The 18130-nt window shown below is 39.0% G+C and overlaps 1 protein-coding gene across 2 annotated transcripts in view; it reads right to left on the reverse strand.

Moving 5' to 3' along the window:
• Positions 1–18130, reverse strand: part of LOC107224011 — a 117432-nt gene that overhangs the window by 42642 nt on the left and 56660 nt on the right. The window contains exon 1 of one of the 2 annotated variants that reach the window (XM_046729927.1): positions 960–977. The exons of the other annotated variant lie outside the window; for it this stretch is intronic. The gene's annotated coding sequence lies outside the window, so the exon portion shown is untranslated. Of the gene's footprint in view, positions 1–959; positions 978–18130 lie in introns of those variants that run through there. 2 annotated transcript variants of the gene reach the window in all.

An 18130-nucleotide genomic window follows, 5' to 3' on the forward strand; every position in this document is an offset into this window, starting at 1 on the left:
AATAAATCAGTCACACGTTAATCGTGTAAATCAAATCGTGGGATTCCTTCGACGGTCAATTTATTACTGTAATCCGGAAATCATTATTAACAAAAATACTTTACAAAAACTTCGCGCTTCCCTTGCGAACTAGGAAGAGGTTATATTCGCACATAATCGGGCTCCTAGGGACATTTTCTGACAGTTGCGATTGGTATTGCGACGGCTGCTCAATCAGGCGGTAACTGTCAGCCGATAAAATTCGAACAACTTGACGCACGCGCATAAGGTGCGCACTTTCCTCATGGACACACGGTATATTTAAGATATAGACACGGCGGCGAGACGAGCAGTGAAAGGGAATAAACATTTTTTGCTTCTTTTCTTCTCTTTCCCGCGAGATCGATTGTTACTCGAAACTTCTTCTTATTTTCGTTCTGTTTCCATCTATGGTACATAAATTATGCACTCAGTATACGCAAATCCTTCGCAAGAATATCATGTTGTACGTATCGAAGAAATTGAAAGGAGCGGTTTCTGTAATGTTACTTTGGTGCCCACTTTTGGCGGGCGATTCAAAATCGGTTCAGAGTTAATTATTATCGTTTGTCATTTGTTTCTTATCTCATTCGGCAATTGAGTAGCAAGACGCGGCGAAGCTCAACTCTGACACGCGTTGCGTAATATCGCGAAACTGCACAATCGAGTTGCATAATTACGTCACACGCATGCCGAGAGTGCTAAATCTGCAGTCGACAAGAGTAATTTGTTTCATTGGATGGTGGGGAAGTTGCGTTCTATAGCGTTAAACCGAGTGCTGAGCCAAAGCCAGGAATCAATCGAGCTATTTTCTTTTCGCGTCAGAATTTGCCGAGCATAATAAGATTATCTTTCATTTATCACTTTGCCGATACGTGTATACGTATAGGATAAATTAATTGTGAAAAATGTGGAGGTGAAATGCATTTAAATATACTCACCAATAAATGTCAAGCGTGTTGTGGAGGAATTTCAAACGCATTGCTTACCTGTAACAAAGAGAGACATGATTTAAAAAAAATTACAGCATCGATTCAATTTCTGGTTTCAATCATCTCCTGCTTACAACGTAAATTTAAAATTTACGACACGGATTCGATGATCAGGGTGTCCCATATTTTAGAATCCTATTTATTCCTCCAAAGTCCCAAGTCTTGAATAACGCGAAACGAACACGGTATAAAACTTGAATGTTAATATCCGTTTGTCAACGTTCTGTACAAATAGGAAATAATACATAATATTTGAAATAACAACTGTGGTGTAAAGAGGTTCAAGAACTTCAAACATGAACGTGTATACATACATGTGTAAAAAAAAAGTAAAGAGCCATTGTGCGAACTGATTATGCAAAAGCTGAGTTTACAGGTGAGTGTGCACGATTTCACTGCCACGAGAACGAAGTCAGTGCTTGTAGTAGAAAAAGTCTTCGTATCGCAAAATCGTGACAAACGGGTAGAGCGAAAATGCCTTGGCCGTGGTCCGCTGGCTTTCGTAGGAATTATGCAATACTCGTGTTCTATCTTTGGTTGAAAATGCAAATACACAATGCTCGTGCAGCGGCAAGGTCTGACAATCAGACTCGCTTTGTTCCCAGTGTGCATCGTAATTGACGAGCAAGGTAACGGGTATAAAGTGTTACCGATGGATCACCTCCTGTTTCCGAATCTCTTGAGCGATTGATCGCGCCTCGCTCTGTCAACCATTTCAATAACATTTCCGTGGGCTGTAGGTGTTTGCTGTTGAATGAATTTAATGAAATGAGAAGCCTGGAATATATCCTGAAATTGGACTGATTTCTCACACTGCCCTGACTTTCAGAGGTGCCGGAATAATGATTTATTTTTTGCACGTAACCAATTTTATTTGCAGTTCCTGTGAATTGTTTCACATTTTCACCGTTAGATACACGCTTACTCTATATTTCAGGGTTCGAATATGAATTACGATTTGGTACTTCGATCGCTGTATATTTTATCAGAGAGGATGTATCTATTTTACCGACCAATTACTAATAGAATCTATAGTGTTATGTTTATTTTCGTCAAAGCTACATTACGTATATTTGATCAATTTTTACAGGCATGGTCCAACTTTTTCAATTGTTTTCAGATAGAATTGATTAGCTGCGCGTAGGCCTGATTGTAAGACTAAAAGATGTAGATAGAGTCAATTACTTAATTTCCGCAAGTGTGGCCAAAAGATTTTGGAACGATGAACAATTGAATCTAATTAAGCGAACAAAATGTGTATCGATTCAATTAAATCTGTAGACAAACGAATTTATGCAAGCTCTGATACATGTCTGCCATACACAAAAAAAAAATCATCTTCGCAGCTGTTTCTGTGAGCAAAATATTTCATTATTTCTGTGCAGTTGAAAAAAATATTTACCCATTACAACCCCGTGAAATTTATTTTTTCCCCCGTTATTTTATAGAAGGCAATAAACACACCCGTGTGATTATGATCCCGAGTTCGGAGGAAGACCGGTACTCGTACAATTTTAGTCAAGTGTCTAAACAAATTGGCAAACGATCGTGGGAAAGTGGGAATCGATCGTTACCAGTCTCCTAGGCGCAGTAACAGCGGAAACATACATCGTGCGAGATAAGAATGTTTCCGGTGCTGATTCACCTTGTTGGCTGCTGCAGCGTGACGCTGTTGCATTTTACTTTTCACTACACACCATGAACACATAAATTCTGCATGGATCGTCACAGGGAGATATGTGTGAGTTTGGGTTATCTGTTCTGCAGAATTTATTTGCGATGTCAAGGCAAGCGGATACACGAGTAATTACAAATACAATGCGCGTGCATGATTCCTTGACTACAATTAAATATTGTGCAGCAGTCAATCCCGATTCACTCAGCTTAACGTGAAATCTCTGAAAATTATCAATATTCAGATTGTGATGCGACATTTTTATTTCTATGATCAATACTTGCGTTGTCTGTACAATGTATAATATTGAATTTGGCACTCACAATCATACTCGAATGTTCCAGGAACTGCAATAATACGCTTAATTATTTGTGCATATATAACGTCGAATTATAATTGGCGGTTGAGAATCAGCGCCAAATTCACTGCACAGCTGTGTGCATCAATGTGTATTAATGCCTTCCCGTTCCGACTAACTTGTTTTCGGTTCGAAACAAACAGCGAGTTCGATTCTATAAGAATTACGTGATAACGACTCCCAATCTCTCACGTCGGCTGCATCACCGGTCATTGTTACATAATTCCAATAGAATCTAACCCGCATTTTGTTTCGTACCGAGAACAAGTTAGCCGGAAAGGGATTGCAACAATGAACATTACCGCACACGCATAATCGTATACAGAGTGAATTCCTAACGACTGCACGTTCCGTCGTCTGCTAAACTTTAACGCGCACGCGCTACAATCCGAGAACAATTGTTTACGAGGGCGACCAACCGTCATAAATGTAACCTCCAACTGCCAGCGACAATTGTCAAAATTTTTGAGGTTACATTTACGACGGTTCGTCGCCCTGGCGAACAATTGTTCTCGGATTGTAGCGCGTGCGCGTTAAGGTTTAGCAGACGATGGAACGTGCGGTCGTTAGGAATTCACTCTGTATATGCATGAAGAGGTAAGATTTTCGAGCCAATAAAATTCGCTAACCATTTATTAATACGCGTACTCTTTTCTCTCATCTGGCACTGATCCAGGCGGGAAAATCTACGCTAACGAGGATCCGCATGGCTTGAAGGTATCGCAGTGTCACTTAGCAGAGGGTTGGCCTATGATTTGGGGCTTCGTGGGTTTAAAATTTTCGTTCTGGTGTAGCACGTGTCGGTGACGTGCTTTCGTCACCAGTCCTTGTTTTCCACAATTTTATAACCCAAACATTATCTCTCCGCATCGATCAAGTTCGCCAAGGTCTCGGTCGAAACTACTTCATCGTATCATCATCACATACACGCGCCGTAACTACGACGAATTAATTCAGCGCTGTTCAGTATCTTTCCGCCTGAGCGTACACAGATATACTTTGCAAAAATAGACGAGGTAAGTTATGTCCGCTTTTCTCTCACCTCCGGCTATTTCATTGCGGGAAGCATCGCATTTCGCGATATTTAGCGTAACGATCTATAGTTCAATTCGCGTGATCGTTACTTGGCACCACCTTCAGCGCATTTCCGTTATCATCATCATCATCTGTTCTCGCATAATTTTCACCGCAATTTTCAGCTCTTCCTCTTGCAAAATATGTCAGGAAATTCTTCCAAGAATTTCTGCGAATAATCCAGCTCCTTCGATCTTCTTCTGTTACAGAATCATGACTTCGTCGCAAAATTTCCTTGTCGTAAAAACCTAGTATTCGTAGGTGTCGCAAAATGAGAAACGAAGATCAGCGTTTGCTGAAGGAGAACCGGTTCCGTGTAGATCCCGGCAGGGTTTCCTAGGGAGACGTTATCTCCGGATCTGCAGACTACGTCACTCCAGGGGCTGCTTCACCGGTCGTCTCGAGAATCACAAAACGAGAATAACAATCCCCCGAGATATCGAGTAGATTTCGGGACAACGGCTCCGAGAGATCTGCCGATATAAGAAGGAGAATTGTTTCTTCACGAGATCGCCGTGAAGGTCATTGGTTACTGGCGAACCATATTATCGACTATATTCGTTATGACAGATTCGTTTCTTATCACCAATAGGTGATTATTTCGCTATTTTTCAAAAAGATTCATAATTTGGCCTCTGTTATTTTCATCTTTTTTTTTATTTTTTATCCTCTTTGTTTTCCAATATTTCTCGCAAACAAAATTTATCGAATATGGATCATATGCAGCGCGTTGTTTTCCGCACGTCTGCAACTTCGTCAATGAACATATTATGTAGAAGATAGAAGTCTTTTATTTAAAAAATACGCATAACCGCCTTGGATTATGACTCGGGTTTTAATGTGATACGCCGATTTAACATTGAACAACAAAGTCAATGTTGTCCGATTAAAATTGTGACGAAAAGAATGCTCGGAATTATACAGTAAACAACGAATAACAATATAGATAGTAATAATATACACGTATAATTCAATGCCGCGACATTAAAAATGTTGAAAATTATGATTGTCAATTTGCACTTTGCCCCTACGGTCAGAGGTTTTCACAACTTTTCTGATTGCTCTCTGTCACTTTTCCACGCGATTACGCAACTGTTTACATTATAACGATACGGTCTATGAGCGAATATGTTTATAATGTTGATATTATTATTTTCTAATCAGATAAAATATATTAGGCGCAGGTAGACAATATAAGTACACATAGGTAAGTACTAGTGTTCGTGTATGTATTATTATTCCATGTGCGAAATTTTCCCGCGACAATTACCCGCGTGTATGTGTGATTTCAGATTCAATGCATCCGTCCGATAATGAACTTTTTCATCTATTCAAAGTTTAACACTTTGATGAATATCAGCTTTCGGTGTTCTTTTATAATATACACACATGTTATTATATACGGTATTATTATATGCATAGGCGTTAACAGACATGTCATTGGTATAATTATGTGCACGCGTGCTCGCATTTATGTGACGCGTGTATCCATTTATATCTGAGCGTTTTTAAACCTGGCCAAGTCCCATCGAGAGTCGATAATTATTCACCGTCAATTTTGACGTCATCACAACTCGGTCGTAGATACAAAATGAGAACTTCTTAAATTACAATACAACGAAACGAAATGATCAGCCCCATTATGAAAAATGTTTTCAGGCGAAATAAATTCCAGGCGATTATTAGTCAGTGCATTCGATATCGAACCGCGGCTAGAAGCGCGGATTTTACGCTGCTGCCATATCTCAACATCCAGAATCTCAGACGCCGCGACGCCGCGACGCTGCGAAACCATTTTAGGCGGAAATCAAGGCCCTGCTTGTGTTCCGATTCAATAACTCGTAACTCCACAACTCAGAAGCTCCTGCGCATCGAATTCACCACGGTTTTCTCGATTTTTATCCGTCAATGAATTCACGAGTTTATTTTATTCCACTTTCCAATACATCCTTAGATCGTAAATTTCTACCATTGGATTAGAAATTTTTAAATCGAAGAACATTGCAGAAATTAGAGTAGACTTTAAAAATGCTGTTAGAGGTTCAAATCGATGCATCATATTGTACCTAACTCTGTATACGTGAATTCGATGACACTGTGATGTTAGAAAATCTACAATCAAAGTTCGTGTCATTATATTTCACCCTTGGATTATTACAAGACCTTCAAGTAGTACAAGCAGATCGAATCAACGATTGACGCAAGCGCAAATAAAATGGCCGCGACTTGAATGAACAGCTGATTTCCATGCGGCCAAAATGAAGGAGACACAAAACGCGAGAATAATTCGGTTTCATCCATTGCAGGTGCAGTTGCACTTTCTTATCGTCAATATTTCCATTCCAAAATGGTTGTTGTATATTGATATAGCTGTAAGATAAATTGTAAATACATGTAACTCCTATCCTGCGCCGCATTGCGATTCGGAAGCAATTGAGCGTGGCTGACATAGATGTATGTTTTACAGCAAGTAGCAAGAATTAACTGGCCAAAGTTGCGAATGAATGGCTCCGCGTTGCGTTTCATCGCGAAATTGTGGAATTCCATTAGCAGTACAACAGCTGAACGTTGTACTTACACAAGCGGCAGCGCGAACTTCTCGCTGCGCGATGACGCAACAATCTCGTAGAGCAAGATTTTTACCCAAAAATAACCGACTTATATAAGCCGATGTTAATATCGTACATTGACGACGAACAACAGACGATACGTGTGTCGTATACGTGTATTTTGAACCCCCTTTTGTTAGTGGAAAGTTAGTTAGACCGAATAGCAAACATCTAAACTTCCGCATATCAGCTCTATACCCGATATTTTGCAAACTGCAGATGCTGCTGGTCGATCAATAGCTATGCCACACTTTTACAGCTCGCTAGACGATAAGTCAGATTGTGAACTCATTTCATGTGACTCTGAAGACGCACGAATAACGAAAATAAAGTAATAACCAAACCTTCAATTAGGGTAGGAAAGTAAACTAATTAAAAAACCATCGATTCAATTGCACAAGAATTTAAAGTAAGCATTGCAGATTAAAAAGAACAATTAGGAAAACTAACTGGTTTGAAAAAATCGATTGCAGACCTTCCCGCGGTTCCTGTTATTTGCGAAAAATTTTTATCTTCCTAGTTTTTACTCAGGAATGATTCGGTCAATTTTGCTCAAGATCTAACCAGCTCTTAGTTAAACGAGGAAGATGCATGGATTAAATTTACCGTAAATTGTTCCATCCATTTACGAGTTATTGTGAAACAGAGAAAAAATTATCGTTCCTGCAGAAAAAATAAAACAAAAATGGAGTAACGTGACCGGTTATGCTCAAAATCAATATGTGAATTACATGATTCAACTCTGAACAGTCGTTTTCGAGGTGTCCTGTTACAAATAAAGTAATCACACGCATAAACATCCATCTGAAAATAGTCGGAGACGATATCTAAGCCTATCGAAACGTGAAAATTCGACTTTTCACATTCGGGGAACAATTACGAATTCCGCAATCAGCGATCTGCTGTGCGACAGAATAGCAAATGCAATTAGCCTAAAGGATAACAACGTCGGCAAGTGCTTGCCGCAACAGCAGATGGGAAAACGGCATCATGATCGAGGCAAAATGAAAGATGAAAAAGGCAGGCGGAAATCATGGCTCGTAATCGAGAGTCCCGTTAGTTCTTCGATCGGCGAATGGACAAGGCGCAGTTGCGTATGTCGTAAACGCGTATAATATGTGGCAGTACGTACAGTTGTGCATGATTGCAAAAAGTCGCGTACACACCGTTCCGGAGATAAGAGGCGACTGCAGGTCTGGCGAAGTCAGATATCGACGAAGCAGCCTCGCCGCGATGCGATAGTACGATATGTAGTCTCTGGTAAATACCGAGAATCGTACATGGTCTACAAACCGAAGTGAACACGTGAAACGAACGCGGAAGTTCATGCGACGTGTGTAATTTGCGTAAACGGAGAGGTGGGGGGGAAAAAAAAATGGAAAAAATACACGGGCACGTTATCCTTGTTTGTTTGCACAGAGAGCAACTTTCTCGCCTGACACTTGTCCTCTTTTACCAAGGAACATTATCCGGAGGAGTGAATTTCACGCTAAGTGATGTAGCCACACGCATAAAACTTCTGTACATGTTGGTCAAATCGCAAGGAGATCTACCACCATTGCTCGATGAAAGTTTTATGGCACAGGTGCGGCCGCGTAAAGGGTTATAATATGTTACAGGTATGAGGAAAAATAATTGAATATTGCGAAATAATTAAGTGCACGTTATAATGGCTACAGGTGTTATATTAATTTATACCAGTCTGTATCTTACGTATAGTGATTTATCGTCAAGAAGATATGAATATTATTTTGTAATACGTGAAAAACGAAAACGTTGTGCCTGTAATTTACGTTACGTACAGAATTACCCGCGGATTCGTTAACTTTGAACAATGATAAACATTGCTTTAATCAATCGTCATTTGCGTCTTTTCTCGGTGTTTTACGTAAGATATACAATCTTTTACTCGAAATGTAAATAGCTTGAATTTTTGGTACGCATTAATTGTGCGGATATTATACTTACGCTTGAAAGATACATCAGTTCCATAAAAAGTGCGAAAATATCTTCGCAATCGTTGTACAAATAGTCTGATTTTAATTCCTCCACAAATTTGTCGGATGGTGTTTTTTTCCCGGCGATATCAATTAACCCAAGTTATATAAACTGATATTTTTGTAAATAATTGCTTTTTCTGTTTGTCGAAATTTTTGCCGGAAAAAACTACCGATTCAAGTTTGGTACAATTAGAGGGAAGGCCAAGCGTCTGACGTTACCTATCCAACGCGCCTAGTTATTCATTGCCCAATTCCCTGCCTGATTACTACACTAATCACGGCTATTGTCCCATTGTATTCTCCATCTTTCACTCTTTATCTTCTCGTCTTTCATGGTCTATTTTATACTCTTACTATGTAAGGTAAGTGCCGATGTTATACTTACAAAGCTATTCGTGCACCTTAACGAAATATGATCTGCACATGCTTCACCGTAACTCTTCAACCTGCCGGAGAGACCGTAAAGCTGCTTGAATCGTAGCTTGAAAGTGATATCGTTACTTCACGTGAAAGTGTAATAGGTGCATAGATTCTCACGCGATGATCGAATTCGTTGGATGGATAAATAATGTGGATAGCGACGAAACGTCGTACCTACGATCGGTGTACAAATAAACCCGGATTGTTGTGGTTGCGGTTGGATCGGTTGCTCCTTGTGGGTCACAGGTCAATCTACTTAGCACTTTCCCTTCTCTAGATACCGCGGGATTCCGTGTTATTGCAGATTTACCGCTGTGGCCATGTATCAACGCTTGAAAAATTCAGAATTCTATTCGCCGTTCCGCAATGGTGATGGATGAATGGATATACGTGTATGCAGAAAACCGCGGGTGCGGATAATAATTTATGCAAGACATCTGCATACCGCCGTATGCTTTCCCTGCCTATATTGCATGTGCAGTGATATCGAGTGAAAGTCGGAATATTTGTTGCAGTTAAGTGAACCAAAGAAATTGAACAGAAATAAATAGTACTCGTACACCCAGCGATATAAATACGCCAATTTCAACCTCGTGGAAAGCAACTTAAAAGACACTTGGAAGAATCTGTTCGAATTTTGGGATCACCAAGAATTATGCCCATTTTTCAGCTAGTCAGTAATGATAATTCAACATGGTTTTGCCCTTTTTGAAGTTTAATTCCGTTAAAACCGTTTGAAGGTTTTAGAATAGCAAAGCCGGTTCTGGACACGGATTGCTTCACCGATATTTATCGACAGTTAGCCAAGACTAAAAACTTTTTGTAGAATGTTCGGCGCTGAAGGGATATCCATCAAGTGATAAAACAGTCTAGCAAAAGGTTTGCGTATCGGCTAAGTGTCGGTAAAATGTTGGTATAGGAATCTGTGTTTAGTTTCACAGTATAACTGCTAATTCCCGATCCTTGACGTCCCGGCGCAATTCATTGACCAAACTGGCGAGCCACGAACGCGAGATACACATGCGACGATGTGAATTACGCGAGGCGAAGACACGTGAGCCAAGGAGCACATGTTGCTTGTGGTCACATGACCGCACCGCCCACCGAATGACTGACTAACTATCTGTGAATGACCTGATTAGCGGAATTGGATGATTACCTACAACGTCTCAGTGGTTCTCAGGGGGTTTCATCGACCGATTACGATACCTCAATCGATCCGTTCCGGTATGCGGTGCAATGATGCAATTATTTTTAACAAAGTTGGGAACCGCCCGCAGGCTGCCTGGATGCCTGAATGCTCGAGTGCCGCCGCCAGGCTGAGAGCCTGAGAGCCTCCGACAGACCAACTGCATCCTTGTCTACAGGAAATGGTTCATACCAGACGATCATTGCAGCACCACTCAAGTACCCGTAGGTCCGTTTGTCCGCGGAGTATTTGAATCAACCATGGTTAACGAGGAAGAGATTTTCTCAGCTTTGTACAGGATATTACCGCTCTTGCCAGATCCCTTCCGTTACACACCCAGCTTTTTCGCTTGCGAAATGGGCTGCACGCTTGAGCCGTATTATAAGCTCTGTCAATTTGTGATGTTAGTTGCCGCACCTTATCACACGACGACTTGGATTAAATTAACTTATACGCTTCGACGGATACATATGAACTAGAAAAGTATGATAATGATTTTGAAAAATTGAATCTTCAATGCCCCAACTCCAAATTTTATGTCGCATTATTTCAATCAGCTGAGGACTAATTGCTTTTCTTCCATGTGAGTTATTCCTTACACCGCGATAAACGGCGATAATTAATACCTGGAAAATTCGTTGAGAACCATCTCAAAGTCTGCATTGTTATTACTGCAGATTCAAACAATCTAATTGTCTTCGCAATGGCACTCTAGATTTTGAATGTCATAAATTTTCACATCTCGAACTAGCCAGGACTAAATTTTTAAGAATTGTTGATTACTCTATTCGCATAAGTTGCAATTTACACTATCAAGCAGCCATAATATTATGGAACATATTGAATTGACATTTCGTTTCTACGTGCGTGGATAAAAAAAAAAAAAAAAAAAATTTAATGCAACACTAATTAATATCGATGTACTTTTTATCTTCATTGACGCGGACGTGGGTCAATTTGCATGAATTGGTTACATAATTAGACTATTATCGTTATCAATCGTAGACGTCTGGCGATTTGCTGGGATATCCAGAGGTGATTCAACTCTGCACTTCCGCTGACCAATATATGACTTCATCTCAAGTTCCACCGCGACAAACGGTCGCACGGTTGATCGGTTGCAATACGACCTTCGGCGTGTTTATGTCGTGATAATTGATGCACGTTGCAGACATATTTCTTACAATGCAGATTTGCAAACGAGTCAGTCTATATCTCTGCAAGAGATTTCGATTCTACAGCTTTATTTCTTGTAGATACAATCGTGTATTTTCAATTAGAAACAAATAATAGTATCAATTTACGTGGAAATTGTCTGAAAAATGAAGGATGAGGAAGATTTGTCATAAAATTTATCAAACGCCCTTCGTGACTAGCAATAAGAAAATAATGACTTCCGAAACGTTAAGAAAAATGATGATTCCTAAGATGCTGAAGTAAAACAAAAAAAAAAAAAAAACGATCTGCATCCTCATCCGGGCTTTTGTTTTAAACTGTAGTTCCGATTGTTTTAAAGTAAATTCTTTTTTTTTCATTCCCCTATCAGATGTGACATATTTTAATTTCTCAACCATGCCCTTCGTGATGTTTACGCTACGGAAACCGCAGACAGCTGTATATCGTTGAATTTCATCCTTGACCAGACGTACGAAGAGTAAGAGTTTGCTGTTGCCGAATGTCCAAAAATAACATATCGCGCGTTGGCTAATTGCTTAATAGTTACTTTACACTATCGTCGGACTGGAAACGGAGCCAACAGTACGCGTCGTATGATAGTTTGCTACAGAAATAAAGCATAAACGCTACTACGTACATTTTCGCTGGTTTTATACAAACAAGACAATTTTATAACCGCAGACGCGGGGTAAACGCCGAGACGTCTGGATATGATTTACCCATTAAATTCGTTACTCACTGCTGGCAACGCGCGTCATTACTCACCGAGTGTAATGTTTTATATTTATACATCGTGCGCGTAATTCCGTACGCAAGCCGCAAGACTTTTTATACTGACTAAGAAAAGTGCGAACGTAACTTTTGCAAGTTTCATCATTGCTGAACATTTGCATCCGATCGTAATACTGACAGTGAAACGAGCTGCATTAAAATTTGGATGTAACGAAAAAGACTTGCATAATTTGGGTCCATGAATAATATCAAGCGGCGTAATTACTTCCAAGTTCTCGTCATATTTACCCTCGCACACTAATTGTATGTCAACAAATGAATAATAAATAACCTGTATATTAATTACTTGTACTTCTTCAAATCAATTACCGATATGTTGTCTCGGAATGTGCGGTTAAACCGGTTTATCAACATTTGCCATCGTTGGAATTTTCATTCTGCGTCTCCGTGGCAATTCTTGAAGAGATCGTGAAGAACAAAAAAGTAACAAAATAATGCAAATTCATCGGTCAAACATTAATAACTTTAAACGATTATCAGGATCCTTTTTCGAAAACGAAAATTATTAATTATTATATTTCTTCCGGCGTAAAAGTCACTTCGGGATTCTTGAACCCGCGAGACGTTAAAAACTCTTGTTTTTTACCAAAATCATGCTCAAAATCCAAAATCACCTGCCGTCCATGTGCTGCAATAAGTATTCATGGACGTCCGATACTGTCGCTCAGACGGTAGGATTCTACGTGGGATTTATTCTAGTGGGTATATTACTTCCCATTGTCATGTCTCTTGATTTATTCGAGAAAAGACAGAGGCAACCTTTGCACAGATTGAAACAACGATAAATGAAAAATTATAAACACGAATAAATAAATAAAAAATCACACACATTAAATTGATCTTCTAAAATAAAATCTATTTCTCGAGAAAGTCCGTCGTTAAACCTTCGATTCGAATCTTCTAAAAACTCCCCCTGATTTCGGAAGAGTAAAACTAAAAAAAAAAGTAACTTCAATATTAACCTCCTTTATGTTCTAATGAAAAAATTTGTTGATTTTTATCGATCCGGTACTTTGGCGATAAATTGTGTGTGGATTGTTGCCAAAAACATTAAATTTCAGCAATAGTTTTATCACAAAAACTTAATCAATAATCGTTGTTCTTTTCGATTCGGTAATCTTCGAGAACGCTGAGTAGTCTGGTGGTTTTTAACGTGATTCGTGAAACTCCCTAGCGGTATAATGACTTTAATTTAAGTTGGCAATACTGGCCACCTGATGGAACACACGCGTACCACATAATTAAAAAGCCCTTCTTCCGACTCGTCGTATAGAGTCATCGTTTAATGAAATAGGAAGAATAGCAATTCGTGCGATAATCAAACTCTGAATGTACTTCGGCAGACCTTCACGGTTATTCGGGTTTCGCAGCGGAAATTTATCGCCACTAGAGAACGTAACACGAGGCTAACCATGAGGCGTTTTTTATTTCCGTGAATTTTAAGGTTACCTATATATTATGTCGTACAGCGTTACAAATATGGTGATCCTGAAGAAAAAAAAAAAAAAAAAAGCTAAAAGGAAAAAAAGAACCGTTCGTTCGACACCGATTATCCTTGGGAGATTTTTTTTCAAATACTTGGCAGAAACGACAGCCTAACCGATTCTGCAATAATTTGCGCACTATTTTAATAACCTCGTAACACAATACACGCGCTACCTACTCGCCAAAAGAATTCTGCCTTATGCTGACAAAACCGGAAGTATTCCAGATGATGACGCCCCTCCGGGGTCAAGTGAAATTGCCTTTTAAAATATAGGCTAAGGTCACTTAGTCCCGAGTGCTTCTTCTGGGTATAAAAAAAAAAAAAAAAAACCAAAAAAACAACGAGTTTAAATACTAATTAAATTGTCTCATGATGCGTAGCGATGCGATGTAATCGACGGTATATTATGATTGATACCCTAACTGACGGGTATGCGGATATGAGTAGAAGCCAATTGAGCCTCCAAAGTGGAATAACGTAACGTTAAGACAAAATATCGCTTCTCACGGTTACATCAAAGTCTCAAGTGTAGTTATTTTTGCAAGCTTCCATAAACAACTAGCAAGTGTTCATTTTTTATGCATCATATGTTTTATGTATCAGCAGACGTAATTGACAGCTATAGGTCGGAGCAGTAGCCATTTCAAAACACTTTATGGGCATGCTTACGGATCTCAGTAAGGATCATTCGCAAAGAATAACTTGATCCTTTTTTAATCCACATTACACGCGTATGCCGTTTCTTTGGGATTTATCAATTGCATTGAGCATAAATTGAGATAAATAATTGTTGAAAGAATATTTCCTACAATAATAATCAGTGTGTTATAATTCGGGGTAAAGTTTTCGACAATTGTTTATATTTTTCGGGGAAAACCGGCAGAATGTTGCTCATTAACGAGCAAATTAATGTTTGCCGCATCGTAAATTCACGATCATTTTTTTTTTTTTTTTTTTTTACGCGTAGTTAGGTTGAATTTAAATGAATCTGAAAGTAGGATGGTAATACTGACGGTAGAACGGTGGCAATTTATTTGTTATAATTTGATAGCGTCGCGCCATATTGACCCGAGTACTTTGTAGAAATTATTCCGGTGCGATCGAGCCTGGTTAGAAAAAAACCAGCCTTGATAGATGGTACACGAACATCGGTGGTTCTCCCACACATCACTGATGCAGGGACAGAAATACGTCGAAGCACAAGGTCAGCGATGTCGCGAATGTATTTCGAGGCACGACGGAATGTATTTATTCGTGAATAAATCGGCGGAATGAACTAAATTTGAAATCGATATTACAAATACGAGACGTTCGGACATAGTCCGGCGCCACGTGAGACTCTTTAGTCACGGTCCGTTAAAAATCCTCTTTTTCTAGTCCAATCAAAACAGATCCGAATTAAAAACATTCGGGATACGGCTGGTTTTTGAGTATAGGGCTGTTTACGACCCACAGGAACTGAAATCTCAAGTAATTTTACAGCTGCATAGCCGACGTTTGGAGAAAGCAGAAACATTTCAGGTTTTATGCAATGAGAGAAATTTTTAGTTCCGGTTACCGCTCAGTCCTTAATTGTTTTCATTTTTTACCACAATCGAAAAATATAGTTCTAGGTACAAAATGAAAATTAGTTTTTTAGCTGTTACCGGAAAGTCTGGTATCCGTTACTATTCTTTCTCATTACGATCACTGTTACTATATTTTCTTGTAACTGTTGCGAAAATTTGATGCTTGTGCAACAATACATTGACGTTAAAGCCTTATTTTACTAAAAAAGTAGACCGAACAAACTGATTTTGCGTTGCAATTACCAAAAAAGGATCGACAATAGTGCAAAATCGTTTCGTGTACCTCGTTTTTCGTGATTCCAGCAATATTCAAACAGTTTTTATAACGATATCTGTTTTACTGAATTTTTCTAATTACTGTGACAAATGAAATTTTTCTCAGTGTACGGTTTCCTCGAACACTGATATCGATAGATAAAAAATGACTTGACCATCGTGTAGACTGGAAAATTCTACATCGAATTATGCCCTCGCATGTCGGAAACGAAGTCGGATTAACGAATTAAGACAAAAGAAATTATTTTACCTAAAAATTCCACAAATGCCGTCGATAACTGAAATTTATTTTTTCTTAACTTGTGAATCCGACTTCGTTTCCGACATGCGAGGGTATAATTCGACGTAGAATTTTTCGCTCCGCACAATGGTCAAGTCATTTTTCATCTATCGATAGTAGTTTCTGAGGAAAACTTAAATAATGTCAAATTTACTGATTTCTCGAAACGCCGACCATAAAGCTCAAAAGTGACTCCAAATTTGAGTTCCTGATATTCGAAAATCCCTATTATATACACAAAAATGCAACCATATCACGAATATTTATGACTCAGATCTATTATGACTAAATTATCTCATCGTCAGCTCTCGGCTACGGAAAGAAAAATTACGATTTCCAAAACAAAAAAGAAAAAAATAAAATAAAATCAAACCAACCAACATTTGTAACATCTATAACAAACGAAATGCGCGATGAGATTTCGCGAGCTTTCACTCTGATTTTTAAGTAGCTATAACATATACTTACCGAACAGAATCTCGCATTCGAAATCAGACGTCACACTCCATTCACCCCATTAATTACCGTACATATCACACATATTATACGACAGCAATATTATTATTCCTTTTCGACAGGTTGCTTTTTGATTTCCATTTATTTTTTCACTTTGTTTTTTTTTTTTTCTTTTTGTTCCTTCATTATTATTCACCGTCCGCTATTCATCCGCGGCGAGTAAATTCGATGCTATCTGTATAATGAATGAAAATTTACGCGGCGGTAAATCGCGCGTAACAGTGTGTAAGTCGCAAAATGGGTTACGCGTAGATCGTTTATTGCGTGGCGTGCCTTTCAAATAGTAAATGTAAGAAGGGATTTTTTAAAGTCCGTGAGAGTGTAACAAGTTTGCTCGCGGTCGTTGCTGCCACGGCTAATTTCTCAAAGTTTTTTTTCATTCGTTTCTCTGATGAATTGCTTCGGTAATGGGCCGAAGCAATTTCGTCCATGTTTACGACGAGCCCCTCGAGCGTTATTAGCGAATTCGGAGATTTGACAGCTGCAGTTTGACCCCGTTCGCCAATTTCGCCCCGTGCGCACCGCTGATACACGCCGGTGATTATATTTGCAAACATGTTATTATATGCCTCGTGATTTTTAAATTACACCCTAGGGTAGGATACCTATAGAATTGCGCCGATGGTGCGTGCGTGAAAATCTCTGCAGATTACCGAACCTTGGCAACATTCTGTTTCGTACATATATACATATAATATTCTGTGTAAATATACACTTTTGTACATACAACTGCGTGGTTTCGCAAATTTTTTGCTTATATACACACGGTGCCGCAGCCTCCGAATCTACCGATATCGGAGGACCGAGTGGAAGCCATTTTTTAATCTCGGTATCGGGTTACAATCCAATTCTCTCTTTTTTTTTTTGCCCGTGTGGTTCGATGCATGAATGTAACCAGGTCAGAGACCTTTGAGCGTTGCCCAATATCCGATACAACGATCGTGCCCGAGGCTTTGGAGGTCTGTATTTGCGACGCGAAATGAAATTTACGGGTATTCGCCGCATGGTCGCCACGCAGGTGAAAACCTACGCAAGCTGACAATCGGATAGAGTCGAAAAATTTTGTGTTAGATCTGGAAATACACACCTTTATTTTCTGGAATGCTTTTTTTTACATTTATGTGAATTTCAAGAGGTTTTTCTAAATAACAGTACCCGTATGATTTGGATGACGTTACTTGTCTACATTAACGTTGTAAATTTTGTCCGGCGATATTTTTTCGTAACATTTAAAACAAATATTTAATGCAATGAAAATCATTGTTTCGCTTGTACATTACTATGTTTATGAGAATGAACTGAGCATTTTCCGACTTCAAATAACTTTGACGAGTTAGGATTGCAAAAAATTGATATGTTTATGCATTCTTACGATTGACTGAATTTCAGATAATTCTAAACTTACGAACCGTAATTTTTTTTCTAAAAATACATCGTCGCAATAACGTTTCGATCTTCAATCTAATCTGTTTCTTCGATTAAGCCTTCCTAGGTCAAGTCCCTGAGGTATAAAACTATCGGCAAACTTGTGCACTTACACCGTATATATACAAAAATAAAAGGATTCCTGGATTCAAGAAAGTTTATCACAATGAAATCAATATTCATTAATGTGTCTAAGTGATAGCTTTTCAGCAGTAAAAGAAAACAACATGTTTCATAATTGAAAGACTGTGCAACTATTGACCGTAACAGAAATCA

The sequence above is a fragment of the Neodiprion lecontei genome, chromosome 1 (genome assembly GCF_021901455.1).
Source record: "Neodiprion lecontei isolate iyNeoLeco1 chromosome 1, iyNeoLeco1.1, whole genome shotgun sequence".
Lineage (NCBI taxonomy): Eukaryota > Metazoa > Arthropoda > Insecta > Hymenoptera > Diprionidae > Neodiprion > Neodiprion lecontei.